The following is an 11074-nucleotide window of genomic DNA, read 5'->3' as shown; positions in this document are numbered from 1 at the left end:
GTGTGTTTATAGGACATAAAGTGGTGCTCCACCAGAAAATGAACATATTTCAAGTGTTCAAGTTCTGCCATGTTTTAGACTAATACCCCTTTCATAAACCCAATAAAACCTATCCTCCAATTAGCCCCCTAAGACTAATGCGGATAATTCAATAAAAATTGCGTTCACAAACTCCGAAAATTATCCGCATTATTTTTACGAGCGCCCGTCCTGAAAAAGGCGGATAATCGTCATGACAACTGGACACGCCCCCTCCGATGCGGTTGTGTTGGAAAAGGGTGACCTTGTGACCACACCATGGCAATTATCCGCATTATTTGGAAATACGTTCATAAACTCAAAATCTTGTCCCGATGCCGCTATTATTCGGATAATAGCAGCATCAGAATAATGCGGATAACTCTTGTCCTCCTCTGATTTTACGACCAAATTATGCTGCTATTAGCCGCATAATTGGGTTTTATTGGGTTTATGAAAGGGGTATTAATTGTGAAGTCAGGTGATAAGATATTACATTCAATAAAGTTTGTTTCTCTGGGCTCACCAAACATTGTAGTGTTGTTGTCTCCATTCAACACTCAGCATGAAGGAGTGCATTTTCTGGTAGGGTTCACAAACTTTTCAGCACCACTGTATTTCTTTGTTACAACACAAATGACAAAAATAAAAAAGGGCACCAGTAATATCAAACAATATTATTTTAAAGCTGTACAGTGTATCATACAACTCTCTCTGTTTCAACTGCAATAGCCTTTGAATTTTAGAGATTTTCAAAAAAGACCTTTTAAAACTGTCAATCAAATTTATACATATTTATAATTATTTAATTTTGTTTGCAAACTGTTCAATTTATAAATTCAAGATATTTTAATGTAAAATACCTCTTTTAAATTAATTACATGTGGATTGATTAGACTTAACCTTATTTTTATTTTGGTTCAAAGTTAAATTTTTTACACCCAATTTATATGTAATGAAGTTTTATTTGATTGAGTAAAAAAAAATTGAATTGACCAAAATAATATATATAATAATAATATATGATCTAATGAATGGCTAGATACAAGGCCTGTATTACTATAAGCACTCATTTGCTAACTTTATTTGGGCGAATTAAATATTCCATTGAAATATGCCACCTTTATAAAGTAGAACCAAAAGCTTGATGAATATCTTTCCAGAAATTCATGTATGTAAGCATAACAGTAAGCCCTACTTCCATGATTTAAAATAAAACCTTTCCCTTTTAATTTCTTCAAAAGTTTGACTTGCTCCCAAAAGACCCTGAAGCATTTTGTAATTATTTGATTAATTGATTTATATATTCACAAATATGTGTATAGGACAAGGAAGACAAGTTCCATGAAAATGTTGAAATACATGCCAACTCACCAAGATCATTTCCCAATCAATCCTACACTCTTGGCCCGTCAAACTAAAGAAAATGGCCTTCAGCTAAATCGAGCAATCTGTATGAGCAAAATAATAGGCATACATGTATATTTAAAGAGATATAAAACAACTTATAAAGTAAAACTATAACTTTATAAGTAAACTTTTGAATAGGGGGAGGGGGTAGTCTGCAGGCACAGACCCTGATCGAAACTTTGAGGAACAAGTGGGTCTCCACACAAAGACTAGCACATTATATAAAACCTGTTGTTTCGATTCGCCTTCAGTACACAAGGCTCACTATTAGGCTGCACATTCATACCCTTAACTTGAGTGAAGGATTTGTAAGACGGATGGGGGGGGGGGGGGCTGATGTTAATGTCAAAATGATGAAGTGTAGAAAGAAAAGTTTGACAATAGGGAAACAGGAAGTGTTAAATCATAACATGAAGTAATGTAACCGGGTGGATGTATGGATGGATTTCCATGTTCTGTGGCCTACCCTGAGCCTGTTCAGACACAAACAAGTTTTTACTGAAATGTGATAAAGGAAATGTATATACTTGTTTATTCATTCTATTGCATATGGACCATTTAGGCCTAGACACTATCAGAATGAATACCAAACATTATATGGAAATAAATACAAACAATCGATTTGAGATTTCACCTGCGTACATATATGGCCATGCATGTACATGTTTGGGGGGGGGGGGGGTGGTTCCCCCAGAAATATTCGTATCCTACTTTTTTTATGGCAAATTCATCAAAAATCCACATGAATTGTAAACCTTTTTAGGAAAGAAGTCTGGTATATCGGTCAGTCAAGCTCTTTATACATGTACCAATGTTACGTAATCGTGACCAGTTTACTCTGTTATTCAAATGAACTTATCTTGTAATGCCTACATTTCTTCTCCCCCTTCTCCATCTACTGTATGTTTCTTTTCTACTCTTAACTTTCTTAATTATATGCAATTACATATGATGTCATTACAGTACATACATGTACGTAACTTGTTATTTATTTGTATCTGGCGACCCCAACTCAAGCTCTGCTTTCCGGGTTTTCGCCTCCTTCAAAATTGTGTCGAAATATATACTGTATTCGTTACTATGTCAAATATTATTTTGTATCTGTTTGAAGGAAATAAATGTGATTTTCAATCAATCAATCAGATCACTTCCTCATTATTTTGTTTTATTTATTCTTACTACTATATGAATAAAATTTTGCTTTTACAGCCAAGTTGTATTTAACCTGCCTGTTGTAAGACATATCTAGTGTTTTCCAAAAGATACAAAGGCTTTGAATGCACATCTCTGGTCAGTTTAGGAAACTTTACTGTGCAGACACAGTAGACACATGCAGATGAAAAATACTGTTTGGGTATAGGGCCTAACTACAATCTTTGTCATTTGAATATGAAATGGTATACAAAGTCACATGCATTATGCACATAATTAATCTGAGATATGAGAGTAATAAAAGTGATCAATAATACCCCCTTCAATGTCACTTGAGTCATGAGGTTTATAAAGTGAGAAGAACTAAATGATGCAAACCGCAATTAATTTGGTATTATTAAGTCTGTTTAACTCTGCTTGAACAACAGACAGTCAACCAATGATCCAAATCAATGTACAGTATGCAGTACAGCTTTGCTGAGGAATTAGTGCTTAATGATTTTTCTTCAGTTTTTTTTTAAAGGACAAGTCCACCCCAACAAAAAGTTGATTTGAATAAAAAGAGAAAAATCCAACAACCATAACACTGAAAATTTCATCAAAATCGGATGTAAAATAAGAAAGTTATGACATTTTAAAGTTTTGCTTAATTTCACAAAACAGTTGTATGCACATCCTGGTCAGTATGCAAATGAGAAGACTGATGACATCATCCACTCACTATTTCTTTTGTATTTTATTACATGAAATATGAAATATTCTAATTTTCTCCTCATTGTCAAGTGATACAACGATTAATTCCTCCCTGAACATGTGGCATTAGCCTTGTTTAATACTATATGTTTCAGTCAAGTTGGCCCTTATTGTCAAATCTATGAAAAATGAATGATTATATAATTCAAACAATAAAAAGGCAAAAGAAATAGTGAGTGATGGACATCATGGACTGACTCACCTAGTTGTGCATATCACTGTTTTGTGAAAAATAATTGAAACTTTAAAATGTCATAACTTTCTTATTTTACATCCGATTTTCATGAAATTTTCAACACTAAGCTAGTTTTACTTTTCTCTATTTATTCAAGTCAGCATTTTCCTGAGGTGGACTTGACCTTTTAGCCAAGTCCTCCCCAACAACAATACAATTTTCTATTCTTTGTAAATTTCAAAATTAAAACCCTGACTTTGTTTGCTTTGAACCTTACTTAATGAGTAACAATAAAAATGAATAAGTATGGCATTGCTAAAAAAAGGTAAGCTTTTACTCATTTTCGTTAATGAAAGTTTGATTTTGAACATTCTCTGTCTAGTCTACTCCTTATGCACTGTAAATATGTTCATTACTATGTACATGTATGATCATGGCCATGGCGTGATTTCCTTCAGCAAGAAATTCATCCACATTGTGCTGCACTCAACCCAGGTGAGGTGAAGGGGTACCCGGCAGGATTAATTCCTTGAATGCATGAGCACTGAAAGGCAGCTTGAGATAAAGCTGGGGTAATGATAATAACAACGCGCCTCGGAATAGAATATTTCTAGATAGATGGCGTTATATAAATGCCTATCGTTATTATTAGTATTATAATTCTCTTGATATATTTGTAGCTTTTTGTTTGTTAAATTGTTATATTTTCAATAAATACATAATATTGTAAAAACCCACAACAAGTTGCTATTAAAGAGTGAGTAGTGTAAACTGATAATATAACCTTTCCCAAATGGTTGTTTTGTATAATGGACAAGATGTAACAATTTGCCACTGTTACCATGGTTACACAGGAAATGGGTTTCCACTGGTAAGTTACAAAATATCCAGAAGAACATGAACAATAACAAATTATCATGAATATACAAGAAGCTGAAACATTATTTGTACACTTTTATTACTGAAAGAACGAACAACATTAACAACATGGTGAAATAGTTAAAGTGGTCATTGGAATTTTGTTGCTGGGGGTTAACACCTTATTGATATCTCCAAATATTAAAAAAACATGGAGGATAGCTCAGGCACAGCTTGATTCTAGAAATATGAAGAAAGTGGCAACCCTCTTTGTCCTAGAAAGAGCGCTCTACTGGAACAAGGAGAATGTTTTCAGACCAAATCAGGATTCTCCTCTATTGGTAAAGTATATAAAAAAAATGTTTTCTGAGCTGCTCTCAACATGCAGGGTTTTAATACCCCAATGGCTATTTCCAATCCTGACCTTCTGTCAGGCAAAACAAGGCTACAAATACATCACAAGATTTTAATCTTTTAAAAGAGGAAGTACACTTTGGAAAGTAATATTGGCAGCAACCAAGGAAGCGAAGAGGGAAAATACATAATTAGAAGTTGATAATTGCCCCAGGAAACACACTTTTATGTACAAGTTCTGGCGTAAAGGGTTTCAAATACAATTTATGGTCTAACTCTTCCCAATAATTTGACATCTTATGAACTTGTAGCCAATGTGCCCCAATGATTGCTAAAAATATTCAGTAAATTTTATTTTGGGAGAAAATGATGTACAAACTTTGTACTATGTTCAGCTACTAAATTTATGCATACATGTTGTGTATTTTTAATTTGCAATTGAGCTACAAAGTGACAAGTAAATGTGATCCAAATATTGAATTGTTATTGGGAAGTGTGTATAATATACTATGCATCAATCAAACATATTTAAAGGACAAGTCCACCCCAACAAAAATTGATTTTGATAAAAGGAGAAAAATATAACGAGCATAACACTGAAAATTTCATCAATATTGGATGTAAAATAAGAAAGATATGACATTTTAAAGTTTTGCTTAATTTCACATAACAGTTATATGCATATACTGGTTGGTATGCAAATGAGCAGACTGATGACATCACTCACTCACTAATTCTTTTGTATTTTATTATATGAAATATTCTAATTTTCTCATTGTCATGTGAAACAAAATTTTATTCCTCTCTGAACATGTGGAATTACCACTATTTTAACAGTTTGTGGATTTAAGTCAAGTTGATCCTTATTGTCAAATCTGTAAAAGTTGAAATATTGTATAATTCAAACAATAAAAACAAAAGAAATAGTGAGTGAGGGACATAAATTGACTCTCTCTTTTGCATATTACCCAGTTGTGCATATAACTCTTTTATGAAAGTAAGCAAAATTTAAAAATAACTTTCTTTAATTTTTCACATCCGATTTTGATTAAATTTTCAGCGTTTTGCTCATTTTGATTTTTCACTCTTGATTCAAATCAACAGTTTTCTGGGGTGGACTTGCATTCAATTATGCCTTTGAACAACCTATGGTTCATTAGGAAATTATCTTTGAAAGAAGTTACAAGATGGTAGTGATACTAGTACATGTTGTATTTCCTTTTAAGTTTGGGTAAAAGTTATCGGGGGAAGATCCAAATTTCTTGAAATTTGGGCCTTCAAAATTTGGAACACAATTGTGATGGAAACAAATGTTGGGGCGAGGGGGTTGAAATAAATATTATAGCCTCTGTACATGGACAAATGAACAAACAGACAAACACAAACTCAGCTGGTCAAAGTCAGGGAGGGGGATTTCAAATTTGTCATTGATGACATGTTTGTTATCCTGGGGAAGCTACAATGTACAGACCTGCCAACCAGTACGTTTTTGGGGTATTTAGTACGTTTCATTTTTATTTATTTTTTTACAAAATCGTAATTTATTGAGAAAAATCATCTCTATATGTCTCTATTTCATAAAACTTACACAAATATGGTTATTAGATCAATGTAATTTCAGGTAACTTGTTTTATTTTCAATCATTTTGTTAAAACCAGGGTGAGATATACACATGTTTAAATGTTTTTTTTTTCATCTGCAAGAGCAGTGGGCATTTTAGCTTGCATGCAGCTCAAGCACCGCGATGAGCGAGTGCGCCACACATTTTATTATGAAATACACTTTTTTGGGGAAAAATACACTTTTTTCAATCACAGAATACACTTTTTCATTCCAAGAGGTTGGCAGGTCTGTAATTGTACATTTAAAGCTGCCTTTTCTGACTGAACCCTCTATTATCCCAGTAGGTAGATTACTCATGAATTAGGAAAAATGTTTTGTTGATTGAATTTAATGTACGTGTAATTAAAACACAGACAGAATGGAGAATGAACAGATGTTTTTTGACAGACTTACTGGTACTTCCTCCTGACTTGATAATTTGTATACTTCAGTATGATTGATGCTCCTCACTCTGAAATCTTTGAAAAGTATTTTTTGTTTGTTTGTTTATTTATATGTTTGTTTTTTGTTTTATTTTGTTTTTATTTTAATTAATTTATTCATTTATATATCTATTTATTTATTACTTATTTATTTATTCATTCATTTATATATTTATTTTTATTTGTCTTTTTGTTTGTTTTTTAATTTTTTAGTTGGACTGTCCTGGTTGGTCATGCTCCATGGGATGCTTTTTCATTATTGGGTGGGGGAGGAGGGGGTAATTTGTCGGCTGTCTTTCGAACCGTCGTATCACACATACGATGGTGCAAACCCGTTTCAGAGAAAATCGACTTCAAAGTTTACTATAATTTTCACACTTACAGTGTAGTTCCCCAGCCTTACAACATATTCATTGCTAGAAAAATACATGGTTGGAAAGACCAAGACAATTGCTTGACAACGGTATCCTTATTTTTACACAAAAGCAAGGATCAGAGAAAATATCGCAAAAGAGCTACATGCTTGTAATTTCGGTTTCAGCGGTTTAGATTTCCCCCGTACAAAAACACCATAGGGAATACAACAACCCTGACCGCGATTTCAATGCGCGTGGTTAGTCAAAACGTCGTATTGCTTTTCACGTGCAAAGTCAATGCAGTGCAGGTGGCCGATACGACAGTTTGGCTGACCGCGCGCATTGAAATCGCGGTCAGTCAAAACGTTGTATCGTTCTGTTACAGTACACGTTTCCAATGGGATTTGCGCATTAAAAAAATGTTTGGCATCGCCGTGAAAATCTCATATCTCAGAAAATAAAATTAATTGCTGCCTAGAAATTCAGTTATGAATAGAGTAGGACTTGTACTTTAATTTTCTGCAAAAATCTCAAAATCGATTTAAAAAAAAAAAACATAATTGACTGATGGGACGGTTCGGATGACCGACAAATTGTCCCCAATTTTCCCTAGGGGTAATTGTCTATAAACATAAAAATGTATAAAAAATGATATTTTCACCGAGGTACCATTAAAATGCATGCTGCATCCTGAATGTTTTCCAACATGACCTGACTCTGAGTCACCTTTTTATTTTGAAGAACTTTAATAGGGGCAACAGGCCCCATGCATGTACATAGTCCCTGCATGTAGTTATCCTTGATGACTATGTAAGTATGTGTTGGCCCGAGTATGAAGTACTTATGGGTTCATTGTGCTCATTGAAAACTGTTTTCAAAATGTTTTGTCAGAGATTTGTCATCCATTTGAGTAATGAGAAAGAATAAAACCTGCATGCAGTTGAGAAAATGAAAGTGAATTTACAACACACATAAAGGAGGAATTCATCTATAGACCCCCTTCTCAGTATGGCTCATGATGATGTTAGAGAGAGAGCTTTTCATTGAATGGTACATTGATGGAGAATGGATCAGAAAACCTGAAGTAGTGAGGGAGGGGGGGGGGGGGGGGAGAGCCAGCGTAGTCTACCACCACAGACTGGTATAGGGTGCAATGCCATTACAGTGTTGTACATAGTCTGGAGTAAAGCCTAGTTTTCTCCAACTGTATCCATCATAAGCAGCAGAGTTTCCAAGGTGGTGTAAAGCATTAAACCAGGAGGTTGACTTAGTCTATCATTATAGACTTTGTGTTGAATGAATAACTGATAAGGTTTACATTTGTAGACTAGACCAAGTGCTTTGACAAAGAAATCATGTATGTTGTATGTGACTCACGAGGGTTAAAGGTCACCGGTGCATGCCTCAATCGTTTTGAAATTGGTCCTTTGCCAGATGGAAGACAATTTCCCCCAGTTGCTCGTGATGTACATGTACGTGTCAAAAGAGAGGTTTATACATGCATCTCACCATGGATGTACTTATTCCTCATTGATTCCATTCCTGATTAGGCTTGGTTTCCTACAAAGTACATGTGTGATTGAACATACCATGATAAAGCATGATGCTGGCATAAAACTACACGTATTTGTACCAGTTACCAATATGTCTGATTTGCGAGACTACTGATCTTATTCATTATTCAGAGTCTTGTGACAGAGCTAGATACAGAGATTGAACGATTTTGTTATCCAATAATTAATAGCCAAGATTTATAAGCTAATGTTTGGGGGTGGGGCACTTTACAACACACATGTACAGAAATGTGAAAAGTGATATAAGGCTTTTATATGTTACATAACCTATTTCTGTAAATGTCTGAGTTTGTCTGATTAGCCTGACATCATAAAAACTGACATTATTCTTTATACAGCAATAAGTTTGGGTATTTTTTTCTAACTCGAGTCACAAACCCCTCTCAATGCTTTTTTATGTCTTTGATGTTATGTAAACTTTGTTCCTATGTATTTTACCATACTTGTGTTCATTTTTATGCAGAGAGCAAAATAAACTTGAATTGAATTGAAAAAAAAACTTCCCCAAAAGTTCTTGATGAAATAGGAGCCTTTCCAATCTCCACTTCAACTGACGGAAGATCATTTCCTGTAAATGATGCCAGCTTGAATGAACAACTTTTAAATAACGTCTTCTTCCTACTAAAACTTTTTAGTTTGATTTTACAAATTTCGCTTTAAAATCCCATACCTGCCAGCTGGTGATAATCACACAGTATAGTGTCTATGATAGATGTGTATTTCATTGATTTGAATAACGCTTTCTTCTGCATTCATATTATTTGTATTTTTGAAGCATTTGTCCATAACATAACAATCATAATATATTGATTACTGTTTTTGGCATGAATTATAAAGAGAATAAAAATGGATTGAAAAAAAAGCATCATTCTAAAACAAATATGTACTACCAAATGATTATTATAACTACAAGGATGAGGATGATGGTGAAGATGAAGGCCATGGAGATGAAGATGGGGAGGGTTCACCAGACTGATTTTTTCTTATCGTAATTTCTTTGTCAAGATGGTTGTCTATAGATGTCAAAAGAATACTTAATATGGTTTAGCCTATTCTATTCTTCAATGTAAACTGAAATAACAATTTGACTTTTGAGTTGCAGATGATAATAAATATGTGAGGAAAAAAAAGTGAAAATTCTGTCTTGCGAAAACCTGACCTTTTGGGAAGACTCCGTTATATCAACACAGTGATGTGAGAAATACATGATTAAAAAGTTTTCAACTCAAACCTTAATGATGGAACTTCCCACTTGAAAGATGAGTGGGAATGACTTCCTGTGTTGTTGGGATTTACAATTTTTAGGATCCTCATTAAAAATTTTATCTGTAATTCAAGATTCCAGCAGTACAAAAAAAAGATGACGCAAATAATCAGGTTAATTTAATTCTTCGATACCTTAGCTAAACAAATTATTTTCCTCTTGATATTGGCTTCCTGAAATGTTTTGTTTTCTTGCTTCCTGAATTTTTTTTTTTTTCCTCAAGGAAATTCCAGTTGCTTTTTTATTTTTCATTGGAAGAGTTCCATAAAGCATCAATTGTTTTATATAGCTAATGAAGTCTCTACAAGTTTTTCAGACTTTGGTGGGAGAACTACATGTAGAATGTAACATAAGCTCACAACATGTAATACCTGTATTCTCATTATTAAAAGTACAGGTAGTACTTTAAAGTTATGGCAAAGAGTGGTAGCGATAGGATAATTGATGTGATAATGATTTAAAGAGAAATTCCAGTAGTTGCAGTAAACACTGATTTCATGAGAAAGTCTGTAAAACCAGGCTTAATTGTCAGTATATCATCGAGGATCTAGATCTGGTACAGTTACATAAACTGAACTTTGTGAAATCTTGAAATCTACGCTGAATAATGTTCAGACTGAACTTCCCCAACACAGATAAGCGCACGTGGGACAGTGTATAATTATTGCTTTGAGCGTCGGGCCCGACGCTCTACCCGAATCCTATGCTTATTTGCTGATTTCTCAGCAATTACACAATTTCTTCAAGAATCCTTTGGCACATGCGTTTTATTTATACAAACAGCCACTTTGGTGGTCATTTCATTGGATTCTGTACGAACTCATTTTGATATCGTTACCAAAACTAGCATTTACCTTTAAAGCTTGTATCATATTTTCTACATTTGTAAATTCCATTAAATATCTGTATGGGAGACATTTGATATCATACACAATCTGGTGATGTTCATGTAGTAACAGCATTTTATGAATTTTTAAACAGTGTTTTTACTGTGTAAAGGCCATTATTTTGGTTTTCATTGTTTATTTAAATTCTATACCCTAAAGACCAACTCAAATGAATGATTTAACTTCTCTTTAACATTTAATCCCCAAATGCAGTTCAACATTTAATC

General features: G+C 33.8%; 1 long non-coding RNA gene across 1 annotated transcript; it reads right to left on the bottom strand.

Moving 5' to 3' along the window:
* Window positions 1-489: 489 nt before the first annotated feature.
* Window positions 490-8677, bottom strand: LOC135156927 (uncharacterized). Its single transcript, XR_010295982.1, has 3 exons — window positions 8500-8677; window positions 1393-1469; window positions 490-638 (listed from the first exon to the last, which is right to left on the bottom strand). It is a non-coding gene; the product is annotated as an uncharacterized LOC135156927 (long non-coding RNA).
* Window positions 8678-11074: the final 2397 nt, after the last annotated feature.

The sequence above is a fragment of the Lytechinus pictus genome, chromosome 16 (genome assembly GCF_037042905.1).
Source record: "Lytechinus pictus isolate F3 Inbred chromosome 16, Lp3.0, whole genome shotgun sequence".
Taxonomy (NCBI): Eukaryota; Metazoa; Echinodermata; class Echinoidea; order Temnopleuroida; family Toxopneustidae; genus Lytechinus; species Lytechinus pictus.
The sequence above is the reverse complement of the archived record's forward strand: the minus strand, read 5'-3'. Positions and strand labels throughout refer to the sequence as shown.